At 34.4% G+C, this 22,157-nt stretch overlaps 1 protein-coding gene across 4 annotated transcripts in view; it reads left to right on the top strand.

Moving 5' to 3' along the window:
* SNTG1 (syntrophin gamma 1) overlaps positions 1 to 22,157 on the top strand; it is a 370,856-nt gene that overhangs the window by 107,956 nt on the left and 240,743 nt on the right. The window lies entirely within an intron of this gene.

Genomic DNA, 22,157 nt, shown 5'->3' with positions numbered 1-22,157 from the left:
AGAATCATAAATCCTAGTCCAGGACACAAAAGGAATTGATGAAATGAAAACTCTTGTGTTGTGGAATCTTGCTATCCCCTGCCTTGTGTCCGCTCTGCTTACTGCGGCAGTCAGGCAAGGTCCTACCTGGCAGATGATACCATTAATGAGCAGCTGGAACTGTAGGTGAGCATTAAATATCAAAGAAGTTTAGAAATTCAAGTGGTCAGCCACAATGCCTCTTCGACATTGTCACAATGAATGGAAAAGGCATTATTGTAGGATTTTTAAGAGCAAGAGGAATTAGAATTTACGTATAATTTTCTTTCTTTTGAGAAAATTAAACAATAAGTAGAAACATTTAAGTGATTACACCTGTTGTGCAATCTCAACTACACAAAAGTACCTTCATGGCAAACTGAAGCCTTTTTTTAAAATGCAATAGTGTGGGTACATCTTGCTTGTGCAGATTTTTCAAAGTTTATTTCCCTGAGCAAAATTCTCAGTTTAAAAATCCCAGTATTAGTTATTGGTTAGTATAAATGCCACAGCATAAAGACCTAAATGAAACATAGAAATTGTATTTCTGTAGAACAGAGGAAAAGAAGAATGAAGCTTGACTCTTAGTGTTTCATGTAGGATAGTCATGGCTTGGAATGTTATGGCTGCTTTTGTAACTGTTCTTACCTGATCACACTGCTCTGAATTCTTTGCTTAATATGTGCAATTTGCTCTAAGGACTCATTCACTTGATTATCTAAAGACTACTTAGCTTTTCTTTTACATCACTTTAAAATTTTGTGTCCTTCCATCTGCCCTAAACCCACACAGCATTTTTGTTTGGTTGGTTGGTTTTTGTCCATGTCCTAGTACTGCAGGCACAGCCACATGAGAGGGTAAGAGAACTATACAGTCCTGGGGTAGGTGTGCCACTTGGGAGTCTCCAAAGTCATCAGCAGCTCTTCACAAAAAAGCATCATAAATCACAAATAGGATATAAAGTCTTGATTCAGAAGTGGGCACAGAACCTGCTGGTGTTCTTGTTGCAGCTTATTAGCCTTCAGTGTTTCTTGTCCAGATTCTGTACTTTTTTTTGTGTGGGATTGTGGGAAGGATGGACTTGAGTACTTTTACTGGAATCATGTACTTGACAGTTCTCCTCTTTTTCACTCATCAACTGTGATCAGAATCAATACATGCAAGATGCTGTTTATACTGTAGTCAGAGTTTCTTCTGCTAAGCTTTCCGCTATTTTGAAATTGTAATCCCTCTGGACATCCTGTGAAGCATGAGTTTAACTCATCTGCTGGAGAGTTGTCTCTTGATTTTACGATTTATACTGGACAGTTACATTTTTTGAAGTTGAGTGAGAATACACATGCCACATTGGCTCCTCTTATTCTTAGTATGAGATTCATTTAGCATCAAGTCATGTCTTTCAGAGGAAAAAAGGAAACAACAGCAATGTTATTCTACAGTATGGAAGGTTCTTGGAATGTGGACTGCCTTGTGAGGTGGTTGTGAGGTGGGTTTTTGATGCCTTGTCTGTCACAAACTTTTGATGATTTGGGACAAAATTACCTTGGTTTTACAGTAAAATGATATCCTATAGGAATTCTGAGGCTAAACCTTAGGACATAAGGAAAAACTTTTTTTTTTTTCTTTTTTTTTTTTTCCAGTTTAGATAATGAGAATGATCAGAAACTGATCTCAGAAATGTAAAGGTTGGTTGTCAAATGCTATACTCAGTTGATCTTCCTAAGTTGAAAGGATTTGAAGAGCCTATTTACTCCACTGATAATATTACATTAGTAACTCAGCTTCATCATTTCAGTAATGCAAATATATAGAATAATATATAAAAAGTAAATACCTGAAAACTGAAATAACGTGAATTGGAAGTTATTACAAATGAAAGTTGTGTAAACAAAAAATTCTGTTTTCTGAAATAGCAGCATGTGCATGAGTTTGATTGTACTAACTAGAAATTTTTACATTTTTTTAAATTATTATTAAACATTTTAATAAATAAACCATGTATTTATTATATAAGGAATACACCATATATATATTCATTTCTTGATAGTTAAGATGGGCTATTCTGACTTTATTAAATAAAGTTTGAAACAGTTCTGTAACTTATCAAATCTATTGTTGCCAGGTATAAACATTTAAGGTGACAGGAGTCTCTGAAATACATCTGGAAACTTTTCTCTTGAATTCTGGATCTACAGAATTCAATCTAGCAAGAATTCAGAATTGTGTTTTACAATTAGAATAAAATAAATATACACAAATACCTTATTTAATTATGCTTTCCCCACTCTATATGGTGCTCAATTGTTTTCAAGAGTGTTTTAATTAGGATTTACAGGAAATATAAGGTGTACCCCCTACAAGTACCTCCAAGAGGTATTTTTGTTCCTTCGCTGTATTTCTTTTTTGTCCTAGTTAACAACTGACACCACTGGTGAAGGAAATAAAGTTAAACTTTCTTCCTCCCTGTTCTTGCAAAATGCCAGTTTATAAGAATATGTATGCTAAGGTTTTCCTCATCATTGTCTCCTTTGAAGTGCTCATGCGTATTTGCTAAAAGAAATATGTAAAGTATATCTCTCAGAACTCCTGTTGGGTACCTGGTCTTCAAAATCACTACTTTCAATATGTCTTGTAAAAGACCACTCATTCTTAGTGAAGCATGAAACACTAATTATGTGGAGGAAGCAGAGAATGAATAATGATAGAAACAAAATTTAGGACGAACATTGCTTTGTGAAGATGAAGGTGGAAATGTGTTTAATTCAAACCCAAAATAAATAAATAAGGGAAGGCAACTTGTGACCAAACATCAAATCCAGCCAGTGCAAGTAGAAGCTTTTATGCTATTCAAAACTTTTTTTTTTTTTTAAATATATATATATTATTTATTCATATCACAGGTATTGATATAAATATGTTAAAATATATAGATATTCATATCTCTATATTTTGTGATAAGAAGCATTTTTTATAGGTTTAGGTTTTTACAGGTTTAGTACATTTTATATGTTAGATACTGTCATAATCTAGATGGCACATTTTAGTTATGCCTTTAATTTCTATTTAATTGCAGTTAAAGTTGACAAAATGGAGTTAGAACTTCTATGCAGCTTTTAAGTTAAATTAGATTAATAATCTGAAAAATATTTTTGTCTTTGTTCAATCATACCTCAAACTGTGGGACAAATGCTGTAAAAAATTAAAAATTGAAAATTGTATAAATTAGGTCAGAACACAGTAAAATGCGGTGGACAAAATTCTTTGATTTTCTTCAGTTAAAAAAATAAGTCATATTAGATGGTTGAGAAAATCTAAATCATAAATGCCGGAGATCTGTTCAAGAATGTTCTCCAAAATGCTTGTTTTTGGCATAAGCTATTGTTTCATATCCTTAAATTGATTTTGCTTTTCTGCTTTGTTTGTATGCTGTGCTTATTTGCCTTGATACTTTATTCTCCCTGTTCTCTGTTTGCTTTTCATTCTTCTCTGTGAAGCAAACAGCATGGAATATAGAAAACAAACTGGAGAAAAAATGAATACTCTGTGTATTTGTATTGAATTATTGAAAAGCATGAAATTGTGTTGCTATTCATTTGCTTGGTGAGAACTGAACAGAGAAGACTTGCGTGCTCTCCTATTTCTGATGAGCCCCAGGCTCAGACTGTGCACCAGTGTTGCAGATTATAGACAACAGGAAATCATTCACAATTTTTGTACACAGACATTTCTCCTTTTACTTTATTGTAGTACTTTTAACTTCTATGTCTTTTGGGTTCATATTACGGCAACACTTTCCCTCAGGGGCATGAATGCCTATGTGGCTGATAAGGTTGTATTAAAGGATGTAATCTTTACTGGTGACTGTTTAGTTCAAATACAGGGTATAGCTTTCATTAGGGTACTGAACATGTCATATTTGTAGGACCCTTAGGATCCCTTGAAAATGAGAAAGCCAAAATTTACCTTGTCAGGACAGGAAATGTCATGCTGTAACTGCCATTGCTGAGTATGAAATATTCCTGAGGCATTCTGGAGACCCTTTCAGGACTCCACTGTCAAGAAAAAAAAAAATAAAAAAAAAATCAATAAATGCAGGATCTCCAAGTAATTGAGGGTTATGAGAAATGACTGCTATGACTATTACACCACTGGGTTAGGAGCTAAGAACTTGTTTTCAATTTATTTTACTAATTCAGATAAGAATAAGAATAATAGTCCCCAAATCAAACTGAAGCAAAAAGGTGAATTTCTATTCTTCTGCTTCCAATATATTTCACCTATGTAAATAAGTTTTTATGTAAGCATTCACAGAATGTATGAATGTGAAATATGATCTTAGATTTACAAATGCATAGAGGTATATATAAATGTAGATCTAAAGAACAGTAAAGAACATAAACACACAGAAAGAACAATGTGCTGTATAGTTGTTAAATAATTAACACCTATTTCTATATGAAGAATTTGCATTTAGTTCTGTTGTATGCTGTGCAATATTACAATATTGATTACTTTCTAGAAGCCTTAAATGGCATTGATCTCAATCACACCCAAAAGGTGTTTGCAAAGAGGATTCATTTCCTCATAAATCAGATAGCTAAACTAGGTAGAATGAATCACCCTTAGAGATGTTGATGCTTTTCTGTCAACTAAATGGGAAGGTAAGGCTAGATGTCTACCTTTTAGGTGGTTGAATCATGGTCAATAAATTGTACCATAAAGGTCCTGTATCAGTTTTCTTGGTATCCTGCTTCTGTCTTATGATTGTAATCTAATTGTACATTTAGACTAATTGTACAATAGACTAATTGTACATTTGTGTGATTTGATCACTGAATTGTAAAAATACATCTCCTTCTTCCAAGGAGGAGGCATGACTTGTTTGTTAGGCTCAAGGGACATCACTGTCACAGAAGTGACAGAAATCTTCAGAAGGGAACCTGCTGGTAAAATGAGACAGCTGAGGTGGCAATTGAGTGCATTCTTCTGACTGAAGGGAAATACTGGAAGTTCATGGGAATGACAGACTACTACTACCAGTAATAAATTGTTCTGAAAGTGCAGAAGAAGCATATTCTCACCTCTCTATGTTCTAGAAAGATTGTCATAAAAGAAATTCCTTAGAAGTATGAACATTTCTCCATCCCTTGATTTTGTTAGTGTTTTATTTAAATATGATATTCTAGAGTAGAGAAGGCAAGCAGTAGAAAAGTATTTTTTGTTGTCCGAGAAATAAACTTTGGTCTCTTTAAAAAGTCTGCATTTTTCTTTTTCAGATTGTCATAGAGAATCATTCTCTATGATACATTCTTCTTATATACCCATGTATGAGTGACAGGCAGAATTTGATATGTCATTTGAAATATTTACTTATTTTTGAATGAGTAATGACTTTTTTTTTTTCCTTTTTAGAAATCATTCACTAGTTAATTTAATTACTTGATGTGGATGAAAGGTGTGTATAATACAGGCAAATTATTTAGTAATGTAAATATTGCATATTCCTTGAAAAGAATCTAAAAACCTCAGCTTATAATTTAGCAGAGTTTAATTAACTTCTTTGAGAATAAAAATTGCTCCCTTAAGTCTTAGCTTAGCTAAGCAAGTATTTTAACATTGCCATTGACTATAGTTATTCTAATATTCTGAAAATGCGGAGTGCAGTTGATTTATCTTGCAGTGGTCTTGTTAATCTGCAGGAAGTCATCTAGTGTCCTCTTGCCACTGATATAGGATTATGATGGAAATCTACTCTTCTTGCTGTAAATCCAATAACAAAAACACATATTGTTTGTATTTATGCCTTCTGAGAACCATCAATATTGTACTACCTATCAAGTAATGCATATGGTTGTGTTTTCATCTGAGTTATTAATTCATCCCAAACTACATGTTTTTCCTTTCAGCTTTAATGGTCTGGTTATCTATATTTTACAGCCGTGGTCAAGATAATTACTTTGAGTCCCTGCCACAAAGAGAAACAGTCCTGTGCACTGAGGTGACCGTGCTGGTACTCATGCATAAAAAGAGTAAAGAGAGGGCGTAGACTCTTCTGACATATTTGCTGACAATATGACATTTAAAGACATTTCAATGTACTGCTGTTATAAGGAGAGGTGTTCCCAATCTTTCTTACTAGTATATACCTATTCAGAGATGAAAGCATTCAGTCCCCAATTTCCTTTGCCTTTAAGTTCTGTACAGGAAATCACAGCACCTTTTCTTGAGCAGATCTATCCACTACTTTAAACTGTTTAAATGTGATACAGTTAAAACAAGAATTGTAGTGCAGAGTGAATGAAAGAGAACAGCAAAACACTGAAGGCTCTCTAATGCCATACATTAAAGTTGGTACTTCCATAGTGCAGACAGCTCTTCTAGTCTCTCCTGCAGCTGATGGAGAGAGAGAGCATCCTCTAGGGCAGTGAAGGTTTGGATGGGCTTGACTGTTTTGCAGCAGTTCCTGTCTTTCTAAATAGAACAGAAGGTAATGTTCTTGTTATCCTGTAAGGCTGTGGACCCACTAGCTTTTACTTGTGCATCCCTTACAGTAAGAATTCACAGTAAACCCAGTTTTAGTGGCTTTCTACTGAGTCCGTCTTCAAAATGTGCTGTTTCTTTCCCATAACTAATGCGACTGGGTTTTTAGGTACAGATAGCATTAATCATAATTATCATAAGAGATGTCAGTGTCATAAGTTAGTGATAATAACTAAGTAATGAGTAGTGTGTTAGTTATGGGCATCTCACTATGTAAGGAAATCTGAAACCGCACAGAAAATAATGTACTACGCTCAAAGAGGGGTGCACAGAATTGTCATCATTGTTAATCTATAATTACTATAGATACGTATTAACTTGGTTTTATTATTGCTTGCAGTAATTACTATGAAGATATCAATGCTGACCTCAGAAAACCATAAAAAGTAGTTTAAAATAAGCCTTTAAGATAATGCAAAATATTTTTCCTCTTTTACTGAATAAACATTTTACTGAATGAGGGAATTCCTTGTCTCTGGAGTAAACCAGGTGTTCTTAGTTTCTGTACATAGAGAAAAAATCATTAATTGTGTGACCAGTCTGTGACAGAAGCACTAGACCAGATTTATCCTGGAGGAAAATGCAACATATGGGAAGACAGAAGAAAATGTGTGTTGTGGGAGGTTCTTTTTATGAAACATAGAATCACAGTGAACACTGCCCAGAAAATCAGAAAATTGGAATTGGTTCAAGCACAAATAGATTAATAGACACACTTCAGTTAGCAAGAGAGATGACAGATAAATTACCACATAGTTGTTACAATAAAGGATGCAGTACCCAAATCTCATCTTGTACATGGTAACTGGCATAAAGTTGTTTGAAAAATTGCTTCATAAAATTAAATTGAGTTGTAGAGGTCTTGTATCTGGTTTAAATTAATTTTGACTGCTACATGGATCCAAGCAGAAAGTCAGTTTGTGCTTCCTTTCCTTTTTCTGCTTAAACTTGAGAAGTTATGCCTGTTGCTATGGTGTCTTCCTCTAATTGTAGAATTATTCCCTAGCTATTACTCTGATATCCCACATATCCTATAGCTAGCTAGCTTCTAATTTCTGTTTTAAATAGATTTAAATTAGTATCAGGATTTAAAATTCTGAAATGATTAACTAGCAATCTGAATTTTATCTTCTGACAAGCACAAGATAAAATCTTGTTTCTCTTGAGTTGGTAGTAAACTCCCACTAAACAGGATGAATGGACAAGTGCAGGTAAAGTTGTCTTGTGCTCTCATAGCCTTAGGTACAGGATATAAAATAAAAGAATCCTGTAACAGGATGCTGTTACTTTTCTGAATCATGCAAAATCACAGAAGCATTATTTTACTTATTATTTTGTATTATTAATTAAAAAATAATAAAATAATAAAATAAAATAAAATAAAATAAAATAAAATAAAATAAAATAAAATAAAATAAAATAAAATAAAATAAAATCTTAGATCAAAGTATTAGATCTTCCTGAGTTGGTAGCACAGGATTTACATAGAGGTAATGCAAATGAATAGTCAAATACAAAGTAGAAGTAGAGATAAGAGAAGAAATACCATTTCAATTTAAACACAAGTAGTAAGTGGAATTAAAGGAACAACAGCAACTTTAGGGAAGAAGCTAAAGTCTAATAATACAAGGTTTCCTGGGAGTAGGACTTAATAAAGTTTAATAATTCTAGAAATGAAGGAAAAAAGTAAAAAAACAAACATTTCAGAGCAACTCCATTAATAGTTAGTGTAGTATAAATTGAAGAAGAGTAGGAGCAATAGTAAGTACTTTGACTTCAGCTTTTAAATAACTGAATTTTGTGACTGTAAAAAAAATAATGCAGAATTCAGGGATTTCAATGTCTAGACTTTGTAATTATGCAATTTAACACAGAGATTACTGGCACTGTTGAAAAATTTAAGAAACAGTTTAAAATGACCTTCTAAAAATAGTGCTTGCTGACAGCAACTGTTTTGGGACCACTGTTACTTACCAAAATGGGTGCTTAAATATTTTGAGTTTGAGTCAGGGCTGAGGAGATTTTTGAGTCAGAACACAAGTATGGCTGAACGTCTCTTGTCCTAAAACATTTGGATGAAGCAAAATTAATTCTGATCAAATCAGATTCAGTGTTCAGGCCTAACATGAAATGACTTATATACGTATATGGAAAATGTATATGGAATCACACATATGGAAAGTCATGTCATTTAATGAAGCCCAGATATAATTTGCAAAAGAATATTAGAAATCAAACTGGGAAATGCAAAGTGATACTACTAAGTGAAAACTTTTGTTATGTATGAGAAACTTGTTCTGTTGTAAGTCAAATGCAGTGAGATGACTACAGTGATAGAAGACACCATTTTCTCTATCCACCTCTGGCTATGTTTATTTTCAGAAATCTTAAGTGAAACTCTTGTGAGTAACTTTTTTTCTCCCTGTCCTACATGCTATTAAAACCAAGGAACTGTAGGGTTCAAAACTACTGTATGGTGTTTATAATTGCAAGCTGGGAAAATGTTATTCTTTACTCAGATTATGCATTGCATATTACTTGGTTTTACTGTATGCTGCCTGCTTGAAGTCAAACTGCTAAGCTGGGAATTGGCATGTGCAAGAACCTCAAGAAGGCTAAGGTTTAAGAAAGTATTATTATTTGTGTGTATGTTTTTTCAAGGTAATTTTTAAAACGGTCATAATTTGATAATATTAATTCCATATCTAAACACTATTAGAATAGGCATGTTTTATTTGCAGTGGTTCAAGGTTAGGATGCTCAGAGTGCTGAAAAGCTGTTTCTGGCAGAGTGGAGAAGCTTCAAAAATGGCACTGGACCTTTCAGTACATTGTCCACAACAATTATGTCTTACAACTTCTTTGTAAGAGAAACCCATTTTGCTTAGTGTAGCATGCACTGTGTTGCAGGTGCACGCTGGTGCAGCAGTATCTGTGCTGAAGTCTGTGCTGCCATACATTTGCCATCAGCATTATACGTACTGCAGGACAGGTCAGATTGCTTAGATCAGTTGGTAATCCCTGCAGAAAAACCTAAGAGGCTGAATTAGCTTTGGGATCTGATCATGAAAAGTACAGGCAAGTGCAGAGAGCATCTTGCAAGACACTACTCATCTATCAGTATTGACCCTATACATTACACATAGAACAACTATCAGCTCCTATTCCAGAGTGAGTCGGTAAACTGGTGAGAACTTGCAATACTTGTCTCTGTACTGACATTTCAAGTAATACATCCAGGCAAGAAAAAGCTTTATGCCATTTCCATGTGGAACCTGATATTTATAGTTAAGATTAGGAACCGAGCTGGTGTTCCTCCTTTAAGGTAATACCTGCAATAGCATAAAGAAATGCTAAGTTTTTGATTGTACAGTTTTGTACTGTGACCTTCACTATTTAATGCTTCTTCTTGTTGCATACAGTAATGCTGGTGGGAAGGCGTTTGGCCCTTTTTTTGACTGCCACCAACTCAATAAATAGTTTTTTGGCTGCCATCTCTCTATATTGTTCCTTTGACCCAAAGTTTTGGCTGAAAACTTTGATTGGATTAATTGTAGATACTGAGTCATTGAGTTAGTATTCTCTAAAAGTCTAAATGTTTTTTTTTGTGTGTGTGTTTTTTTTATTTCCACCTTGCACTTTATCTCACTTTCTCTCAGTGTTGACATTTAAGCATGTAATTGTTTTCCTTATTTTTGATAGATAAGAAGAGAAGGCTTGTATGCACACAGAAAGCAATTTTGTGAAATGTTTAACTGTTTCAGAAAAAGAAAGCAATAATATATTTTCTCAACATAATTTTACAAGTATATTTGATATAAAATATATAAAATATACAAAATATACAAGTATATTTGATATAAAATATACAAAATTTGCTATATCTTGAACTATCTGTAGTTAATTGCTTACCAACAATAGTAGTTGTCCTCAAAAGTTTTATTAAGGTGATTTTCAGATTTTTTAGCCATATTTCATTATATTTTGACAGACAACACAAGTGTTGCTTTAAAAGTAAGAAAGGAGAAATTAATTTTATAATGTATTTTATTAGTTTTTTTTTGTTTGTTTGTTTGTTTTTTTAGTGGGACCCCTATCAATCTGTTGTAGAATATATTTATAATAGTTTTGTTAACAGTGATTTTATTAATTGCGGTAATGAACACAATCTTAGTTTATGTGTTGCTAGCATTCCTAAATGTATTTTTTCTTTTCTGTATTTTCTCTGTCATACAGACAGGCACCTATCATTTCACAATGCTATGTGTTAGTTATTGTTTCTTTGTCTACATAACAGCTTGGCCATTACAGGATCTCTAAAGTCCTATGAAAATTGAAGTCACCCTTGGCTTTCCTGGGATTTTCTTGCTTCCACATTTGAGTGTGCAGGAACTCCCAGGATCTTGTGATTAAGTAACAGAGTAAGGAATTCAACACTAGAATTTGATTAGGGAGCAAAAATGAAAAAGAGCTATCTATTTATCTCCTCCTTGTAACATAAATGCTAAATGATAAAATTTTTCCTTTTTTTTGTATGATGAAGAACATGGAGTTTAGATCACAAATGGGTGTCTGGACAGTAGGATATGAGCGGTGCATGTGATGCATTGCTTTGTGTTCTGCCTTGATTTGTTCTGTATGTCATTGCCTCTCTGCTTGTTTATCCTGCTCATGAAATAATCTTGTATTCTCTCAGAATTCAGAGAGGATCCAGTCCAAGTTGATAGATACACACATATATGGCATGGGAGAAAAAAAAGGGTTTGAAAATGAAATTTGGAAATCCTTTTTGGTGTGTGACAGATACAAGATGGACACCAGTCTTTCTCTCTGCTAGTTTGCTTTTTGCACACAAAGAGCAAACAGTTATCTCAAAGGTCCAAAGCAGGAAGCAGGGTATTTATGATAAGTAAAATTTGATTTGGTATAAAGACTAATAATATGAGACATGCAGTGGAACTTATTAGCCCGGAAGCTTAGCTGGATGGATTCTGTATTTCTAGTAAAAGGATAAAAATTATATAAAATTCAAGTGATTTATTAATATTAATAATAATAATAATAATAGTGCTTCAGACCTTAAATGTCAACACATCAGGAGCTCCCTTACAATTTAAATATTTCATTTATTAAAAGTCAAAAGTTGGAGCCACAGTGTAACTTCCTTACACCATTTATTTACTTATTTTTAGAAACCTGCTTTGTGGAAAACCCTGTTGGAGAGAGATTTTTTAGTGTTCAGGAAAGACTTGGGGAGAATACATCTGAGTGAGAAACAAATTTACTAAAGCATCGTAAAGGCAGAACATATTCTTGGTCTAAATCTAACTTCTAAATTTCATTTTGTTGGTGTTATTTCAAGGTTTTGTTTGTTTGTTTGTTTGTTTTAGTGTGTGTTAGTGTATACATGAGAGTATTTGGAATACAGAATGTCTTCCTGTAAAAATATTTAGTAGCTGTTAACTCTGTTAGGTTCCCTAACAATGCAAACATGTATTCTAAAAATTCTGTGTCAGAAATTTGCTTGCCACTGGAAAATGATTGTAATTCCCACTTAAGTATAGATTTCCCTGTTTATTGGAAATGCCTTACTTAGATTTTCTACAATTCTTGAATAAAACCATGGATTTGAGAACTCATATAATTCCTTTTCAATAGGCACAGATAATGTGGTTTTATTTGTTTGTTTGTTTTTGTGTTGTGTGTACCAACAATGATTTCTAAAAGCCTGCTCCCACTCATCATTTTAAAGGTTTTGGTTATTGTATTGTATAGGTTTATATTGCATTTTATTTTACTAGCGACTTTCCAGTACTGCTTTTATGAGTACATCAGGTAAAAAAGTTGAAGTTTTTGTCTTATGAAGCCAATATGGCCTCAGCCATATTTTGTCTGTCTTCAGACAATATGAAGTACACAAGGCTTTTCATCGTTTCTCTTGCTGTGACAATGGGAAGAATACTGTGTTCTGTCCTGCAAACAAGCTCATCCAACATTTCTCACTTTTCCTGTAGACTTTATGTTCTTTCCTAATAAAATAGGTGGCTCGTTTATTCTACAGTTGTGATATCATAATACTATATCAATTTTAATGAGGATGGTAAGTGCCTGTTCTGATTCGTCATGACTTCTATCAAACTGACATGAATCAGATTGTTTGAAATCACTAACAGTCCTTCAGCTTAGAAAGATTCATTAATATTACCAATTTTGAAATTATGTTCTGTGTTTAGATCCATAAGGTCAATAATTTGTTCAGAAGATTTCAAAAAGCTACAGAGCAGTACTTAAGTCTGCATGAAGACAGTCTGTATGTCTCTACCATAATATAAATATCTGCCACTTGTGCTGAGTTTATACACTGCCCTTTTCTCAAACATATATGATTCAGCATTATAGTTCTTAATTATTTTCTCCAAAGGTCTGCGCCGCACTTTCTACTACTGCTTTGTTAATGCAGATTCTACTGTCATATCTTCATTCTCCCATTAAATTAATGTTTGGCTCTTTTTCAGCAGCACACCCATTTTCCGATGATGGGTTGGTTTACTAGCAGTATAAATATGGTTTTGTCATGTGAATAATCTTTTATAATTTTGCAGTGGTATAAATATAATACCCAAACAGGTTCTTTCCTCCTCCTCTTCTTTTTATTACCTGCCCTAGCTTTTTATTTTATATGCTTTCTGTCAACCCATTCTTTACATCTTCACAATCCCTTCATCTACACCATTACTCTTTCACACTTCCTTTCTTATTTTCTTTGTTTTCTTCATAAATTATCCATGGTCTTCAGCAAAATAATATTAAAAAAAATTCTTTGTTGTTGTTGTTGTTGTTGTTGTTGTTCTTTTTTCATATAGTTCACATACTAAATTCGTCCTCCCTCTTTGCCTCTTTGCCTTTGAATTCTTTCAGTGTACATAAAAGATGCCTATACTGTTCTGCGGTGTGGACTCCCTGTATTTTGCTCTGTAAAAAACAGTCTTACATTTAAAAGTAGATGCCTCTGTTGTTCTCTTATGCTGCTTCTCTCGTCTCAGGTGTCTTTGTCACAGTAATCATTCTCATTCCTCATCCAGTCTCTCCATTCTTGAGTTTATCAACTCTACATTTCTTTCCTGGTTGCACCATTGTATTTTTTCCCCTGCTTTCTCAGGTACTTCCTTCATACCTACCCCTCCTCTCTTTCTTCTCTACTCAAATATCCATTCAGAGAGTTTAAGCTCTCCAGTATAACAAAAATACTGCTGTTGAAAGTCGTGTTCCTCTAACTCTAACCACCTCTATTTAAATACGTTTTCTTTCTTTTACCGTCAGACACCCGTTTCTTCCCTATCTCTTTCTGATCAGCTGACCTCAGTGTCATGCTCCAAATATCTTCTAATTATGTGTTGCTTCTCTCTTGTTTTAGCTACATTAGCCTAAGGTTTTGTCTCCATCTATTCTACTTTTCATAACAGTGACCCATTTCTTCTCAGGTACAGGCTTTCCTGTTTCCTGAGCACTTGTTTTCAACCTTAGCAAAACATCTCTCCTTAAATCCCACTACATCATGGAATATTTTCTGATTTGTTCATATCTGCAGCGATACCTGCATGCCACCTTTATTGAAGGTTTATGCTATACCTTATCTTGTGAAAGATGCTCTGAAGAGAGTCCTTTAAAGTATCATGTAAATACACAGCATTAGAGAAAGGATGATTAATATTATTATGAATTAATATTATTTCAGACAAATTTAGAAATCCTTCTAAGATACTTATGCTTTGTGCTTTCCATCTCATCATTTTTGGCTCTCACCTTGTAATGTACTTTTCGCTTCGCTAAAAGTATGATAATGAGGCATGCATAATTGAAATGAAAATCTCTTCAGAAGCCCTTCTGATTGAATATGTTGAGAATCATAATCAAGTACTCCTGAAGTTACAGAAAACTATGCATATTGATGCACAGCAAAAAGTCTGGGCTCTGCATGAGTTGCTTAGTTGGCTGACATACTGTCCTTAGAACTGGTTTAATTACAAAAAAGTATCAGGGGTACACTAATGAGCAGTAAAACAAGTCAATAATCTTGCATATGCACAACAAAAGAGCTCTATGAAGTGATTAAATAACACTGGTAGTTATTCAATGCATTTTATGTACAGAAATGGTCTCCAAAGAAGCAGAAAATCCGCAAGAACAAGAAATACTTGTGTCTTTGATACACCCACAATTTTCCCTACAAATGCATATTTACTTGTAGATGCAAATATTTATTCAATTAGCTTGCATACTGAAGCTATTTTCTCCTGACTTTTTGGATAGTGAAGTATGACCCCAAACACTCTGTAATTCTGTAATGCCTTTTCTTCCAATAAGTTCTGTAGTGTAGTAGGATTCTTCTGAACAGCTGATTTCTCTCTCTGAATTACTTTTGCTATTCTATATTGCTAAATTCTATAATGTATGCCTTGCTACTAATGAGTAATTACAAAGGTGTGACATAACGTGACACAGAAATATTTAAACTGTTAAAGTAAGAAAGTCAGGGTATGAAAAATTAAGAAATGTCAGCAATAAGATTTTCTGGAATTTCTTAGGAAATTAATACAATTTATATTCTATATTACGTCAGATAAATTTTGTAACTGCACAATAACCTATTAAAAACCAAAGTGCCTCACTTGGTGCATAAGTGCACAGTGGACAGCACTGACAAAAGGTGTATTACAGAAAGAACAGCATTACCTGTTCTTGTAGTGTCACTGTGCTGTATTTATTTTGAAACAGCAAGATTCCTTATGGTGAAATGTTGTCATTAGCTGTTCTCTTGCACTCTGTGATAGTTTCAAGATGCTTTATTAAATTACATTATATTACAACATTTCTTTTTAGAACATGCGTGTTATGCATTTCACCCTTTACATAGATGTAAATGTTGCATAGGAAAAGATTAAGGCCCAAAGTATCAAATTTGTCAACATACTACTTTAGACTATTTTGCATACTATAATATATTATTTGTTCAAAATGGGTCTCTGGTACTGGTTAAGTAAAGAAAGCACTTACGGGATCCCAGGGTTTGAATCATTTTATGATTCATGAACATGAGGAAGATGTTGACATCTGTGATTTATGTTTCTTGTTCATCGTGCAGGAATTGTGTGGTTGTGTTAATTGAAGAACTCAGCATTTCTGAGTACTGTGCAGGGGACGTAACCTGCACGGCACTGCGCCTGGCTGCCTTGCCATGCTCAGCTGTGGCCAAGACACTCATCATGAGGGCACAATCTGGCCGGGGCAGCAAGTGGGGCAAACGTTCTGTGGGGAGAAAAATGGTATGCAATAATAACACACAATCAAATACTTGTTAATATATGTATGCCAGGAACTTGAAGTAATGCTTTGTGGATGACTTGTTGTTACTGCTCACTGACTCTGGAGTACTTGACTGCATCTGCAATTCATGTGTTTCTTGTGTGTTTGTTTTGATGTGCACTTAATGCTTTTTTGGTATATTTATTTATTTTCCTTGTGTGTGGTGTATCTTTTTTTTTTTTTTTCCCTCTCTGGAAGCCAAAAAATTAGAAATTGAACCATTCGTTCCTATTCCCAATTTGGTTTAAGTATTTTCAGATAGATGCTTCAAATATTTCACAGGACAGCCCTTAGTGAGTGAAGGTAGTAGTGTTAGTGGAACAGATGAAAGCCTTTTTTCACAGTAGAGACTATTCTAGTCAAGAACAGCATCATACTTTTCCTGTTTATTTTACAGCTTTTTGCTAGGTAATACAGGACCGTAAAGACTCAACACTGGTTGATGTTTAGCCTGTTGAGACGCATCCTCAGTTGGTCACAGAGTTCTTTTGTCTGTTCTTCACTGTTGCTTTGTTCCATCTTTCCCTGTCTCTACCTGCCCAGATCACATCCTTGTTTTCATCCAAGCACTTTGGGCAGCAGTAAGAAGAAATATATGAAAGAACAGCTTTCAAAAAAGGTATATCTAGCATAGCAATAGATAAGAAGCCCAAAGAAATAATTTTAGATACAAATCTACCAAATCCTGTAGCCACAGGATGCTGTTCCCTGGTACATAAAAAGATGAACAACATGAAAATAATAATAATAATAATAATAATAATTATATATATATATATATATATATATATGTACTGGATTTACCATGCACTAAAGCTTCAGAGATTTTAGAAGTCATAATCTTATGAGAATGTGTAGAACATATGTCTGCTAAAATAAGCTGAAGTCCCATACGCTGCCTAATAAAGTCAGTTTCCTATGGAAAAACTTGAAGAAGTATTTCTGAAATAAAAGCCATATTCCCATTTAATTCCATGTTTCCAGATATTATGATGTAAGACCTCAGTTTCTAAGAAATAATTTTTAACCTGGAAGAAATCTTTTTCTTTCCTCATTTTCACTGTTAGAAAGAATAAAACTGTCTATAGCTGATGCTTTCCAATAGGAAAAAAAAAAGAAAAAGAAGAGAGAACCAAGAAAACAAATGAAGACACCTGGTACAGTAAATGATAGCATAAGCAACATTTGCAAGAAAGGAAGCATGTGAAAACTGTCTTTTCTTAGGAAAACTAACTCTGCATATACTATCTGCAGTATCCCGTATGTTAAAATAAGTGCAGAGTGCTCTGCATGAAAATGATATTCTAAATTAACTTGAATTTAATATAGATCCTTCTGTTATAGGCAGAAGCCTAGAAGTCCTTAGCCTTTTTAAGGTAAGGACTGCAGCTCTGGACATCATCCAGCTTTTGCAGTTAATTATGACTGTAGACAAGCTTCTAATTTTGAATCTCAGTCATATCTGTTGTGCTGCTTCCTCAGTGTCTAAAAGTGGTTTGGCTATTAATGGAAGCTTTTTGGCTGAGGTTCTATCCAGAAATACTGATGCTATGTTTTTTTTTTTTGTTCAAGCTTTTTTATATAGATGGCATAACACTGTGTATGTAATATTTAGTACTATGTAAAGGCACCTGTTAATGTTTATAATTCAGTTTTATATAGAGGAATACTCATTATGAAGAAATAATTAACAGTCATAAAATCAGATGTGGAAAAATCATAGAAGTACTATAAAATAGTCACATCAGGAAACATACAATATCAAAAATGTCTTTTTAAGTCCACTTGATACAGAAAATGAGTTTAAGTCCAAAAGCATGTCTTTTAAAATAACTGTTAGAAACTTATAACCACTAAAATATTGTAAAATATTTTACATATGTTGTACTGCAGGTGTAATACTTTCTACTTGTTAAATACTAAAACATAGTAGAGTTTTATTACATTCAATACTTGTTACTAGTGCACAGTTACCTATGCAGTTCATTTCTACCAGCAAATCACTGTTGTTTCTAGCTGAGGAAAAGAAATGTTCCATTCAGGTTGGACCTGAACCAGGCTGGACTCCAGCCTTAGAGCTTCTCACCTACCTGGTCTGTAGGACTAGTCTTCTACTTTTCTACTGATATTTATTGTGCATTCAGTACAGTGATGCTTTACTTATGATTATATAAATACAAAAGCTCAGAAGATGACTGTTGAGCAAATCCAGAATTCCCGGTTTCTTCTCTAATACTGTAGAGCACTAAGACTACTTCAGCCTTTAGGTCCACATTCTGATAGATTTAAATTGTAATTGCTAGGAGGTAGTAGGAGAATAAGAGCCATAATGGCAGCAGAGAAACATGAATCTGGAAGAAGAGTTGCAAGACAAATAGTCACGAGAAAGCATGGGATCAAATTAAAATGTTACAATCTGTGTGAAAGAAAAAGTTGTTGGAACCAGTTAGATACCTCTGATTGAATTTAAAGAACAGAAGCTCTTAAATTTGAAGACCAGGAGCTCTTGGGGTAGAATACTGCAAAGGCTCAAAGCAAAAGGCTGAAATGTGAGCATTCAGATGATAAAATATATTAGTAAGGATAAAAGGATAAGGATAAAAAATAAAATAAACATACTGTTGTTGATAAAGAGGAAGGATGAAATATTCCTTTTATGCTGCTGGAAGATTTTACATATGGTACTAAGAGACATGGTTTAGTGATGGGAGTAGGTCAGGTTGATTTGATGATCGTAAAGGTCTTTTCAAACCTAAATGATTCTATGATTCTGTGATTCTGAGACATCACAGCTAAATGCTTCAGGAAGCGTTATGTTAGTTAAACATAAGGAGGAACGATATTATTAGTAATTGTTATCTTGAAAAAATTGTTTTTGAGGAAAATGAAAACATAAAGCCCTCTGCAGTAATGGGTGTCCTGAAATGAAGGCTTCCAATCTGTGTCTATCTCCCCAGTCAAGGCAAGAAAAAATGTATGAGAAACGATTATATATAAAAAAGTTGTTCAGACATAGTAATGAAAGCAGAGAAATAAATTTTGTGCGTGTAATTTACGTTACACAAATCTTCCAGGGGTTTGTCTGTATGAAGAAAATTAGAGCTACAAATTTTGTGACAAATTCATAAGTTTTGTTACAAGTTTAGTCATAATTATTATTTCATTATTTAATTGAGCTTCTGGATCCCAAGAGGGGTATATAAGCAACTAAAATCCTCAGTGCTGTTGGACCTTTTGTTTGCTAACACGAACCTGCCTTTGCCATGTTGGTCTGTAAGATGTGTGTTTGATCAACTAAAAAAGGTCATTCCTGCACTTTATTACTCAGTGTTGAAAGTCTTTGATAGTTAAGCTTATTTCCATGATGTCCATCTCATGAAAGACTAACAAAATACATCAAAATGATAAATTGAAAACACATATATGATACCTTCACCATAGCTATCTTAATAGAGCTTAGAAAGAAAACAGGACTAATCCAGTCAGTGATAGCCTGTCAGGCATAGATTTATAGTGTTGTGCATATGCAGTGGTTTATTTATATATTTTGTTGTTGTTGTTGTTGTTTGATTTGCTTTTGTTTTGTTTTTGTGGCTTCCCCCTCCCCCCCACACCTCTTTAAAATAAAACAAAACAAAACAAAACAAACAAAACAACAACAACAACAACAAAGAAACAAACAAAAATATTCTAAGGGGTTAGAAGGGACTTGGTGGCTGAATGAAATAGTTATATATATATATTGAAGTACCTGAGGCTTACTGTGTAGGTCTGTGGGATGTAGAGAAGGAGGAGAATAAAAAGCAACCTCTTGAGGGGTACAAAGATGGGAGAAAATTTAGAAAGGCTGTTTTTATCAGTTGATGATCCCAAGCCAAGTAAACATCAGCTATCCTAAACTAAACAGTAATTTCCAATGTTAGAAAACTACTGCCCATGGCTAGCAATTGATTCTTTCCACGTACTCTGTGGCAGGTAGTGCCCAATGATAGAGAAAATTGCAAAATAAACATCATATTACAAGGTAATACAGTTTCCTTTGAATCAATAAAATAATTGAAACCAGCAGGGTTAATGTTTTCTGAAGTGAAGTTCATAGAATCCATTCTGAGTTATTTAAGCAGAAAATCTTTCTACTAACATCTCGGTTCTTCCCTTGGTGTCCCATGCTTTGTTCCACTTTATCTTCTTAATGTTGCTGTCTTTGTCTGCATTTCCAGCAAAGTTTGTTGCTTTTGATCTGCTCCTTATGTCTTCAGCAGAACTCTCCTCTTATGTGCTAAGTTTTCATCTAACTACTTCATCAAAATGCACAGCTTTTGGGCTTATGCTAAATTCTGAGTTGACTGGACTGATCAAAAGAACCTCTAGTGCTTGAAATTGCTTGGAGGACAATGACTGCAGCTAACCAATAGCTGCACAACTTAAATGATTACACAAAACTAAAAATTTTCATAAAGCGGCAGCCTTGGAAGTAATTCAGATTGCAGGGCAGGAGCCAAAACACTGTAAAAAGACAGTGAGTTGTAGGAAAATGATTTCCAGGATTAACAAGCTGCAGAATTTATGCTTACTGAACTGTTAGAAACCAGTGAGGGGGAGAAATGAGAACTATCGATGGCTACAGAAGATGAGAACCGTGAGAAAATGAGTGGTGCTGGCAAAATGGATGGCTAAGCCAATGACATTTTGGAGTGATAGAGGTTAGAAACAGTCTGTTTTATTTTTCAATTAGACAAACTCTGACTTGAAAATTGAAATAAAAAAACTAAAAAATAATAAAACAACAAATAAAAAAAAACTTTTCCCCCTATCATATTCTCTTTAAAAAATTGCAAGTAGTTACAGAAGCACGGTAGTTATCACTTTCTACAAAAGTTAATTTGATACTGAAAAACAAAGAAAGATTGGGAGTGATACTGACAAAACTTATTTTTTTCCCAGTTTTGGTTTACAATATTACTAACCATGGTTTCTGGACACAAATGTGTTTCTGTATGCTGAACATTGAGTATGTTCTAATCTGATTCATTTTGAAAATTTTGTTTTCTATCCATATGTTATGTAAAGAAATCTTTGAGACTCTGAATTCATTGAATCATAGAAGCATAGATTCACTCAGGTTGGAAAAGACCTCTAAGATCATCAGGTCCAACTGGTAACCAGGCACTTCCAAGTCTAACACTAAACCATGTCCCTAAGCACCACATCTACACATCTTTTGAAGACCTCCAGGGAAGGAGTTTCAACTACTTCCCTGGGCAGCATGTTCTGATGCCTCACAACCCTTTCAGTAAAGAAAGGTTTCCTAATATCCCAACTTAAATTTCCCCTGGTATAACACAAGGCCATTTCCTCTTGTCCTGTCACTTGTTGCTTGGGAGAAGAGTCCGACCACTGCCTTGCTACAACCTCTTTTTGGGTAGTAGTAGAGAGCAATAAGGTCTCTCCTGAGCCTCCTTTTCTCTAGACTAAATAACCCCAGTTCTCTCAGCCTCTCCTCATAAGACTTGTTCTCCAGGCCCTTCACCAGCTTCGTAACCCCTTTCTGGACACACTCCAAGGCCTCAATGTCCTTCTTGTATTGCGGGGCTGAAAACTGAACACAGGTGCAGCCTCACTAGAGCCGAGTACAGGGCTCACTTTCTTAGACCTGCTGGCCACATTATTTCTGATACATGCTAAGACTCTGTTGACCTTCTTGGCCACCTGAGCACACTGCTGGCTCGTACTCAGCCAGCTATCAGCCAGTGCCCCCAGGTCCTTTTTCACTGGGCAGCTTGCCAACCACTCTTCCCTCAGACTTTACTGTTGTTTCCCAGCCCATAGTGCTGAAATTATACAGCTTCTAGGACTGTACATGCTGGTGTGTGACTATTTGAACTATCTGTCCAGAAAACCCAGTAAAATGGTCCACATTTTCCAGCAGCCAGGCAGAAATAAATTTATTTATTTATTTATTTATTTATTTATATATGCAAAATGATTTTAATTACTTTACTGGAAACAGAATGCACTTAAGAGAATTGGTGACTGCAAAGAAAAAGCAGAAACATGTTCTTCAAAAGCTTAATGAAACTTTGCAAATGGAATTTGGTGGAGAAAAGATGGTGGTAGTGAAGTAAGAGCGAATGATTAAGTGTCATCTGTGAGGCAGGGCAAAATAAATCTCTGTTAGAGAATATATGGTTAGAACAGCCATTTTAAGAGCACTAAAATATCAATGCATAGCTGCTA

This window comes from Aythya fuligula, chromosome 2, assembly GCF_009819795.1.
Source record: "Aythya fuligula isolate bAytFul2 chromosome 2, bAytFul2.pri, whole genome shotgun sequence".
In the NCBI taxonomy this organism is placed as follows: Eukaryota; Metazoa; Chordata; class Aves; order Anseriformes; family Anatidae; genus Aythya; species Aythya fuligula.
The sequence above is the reverse complement of the archived record's forward strand: the minus strand, read 5'-3'. Positions and strand labels throughout refer to the sequence as shown.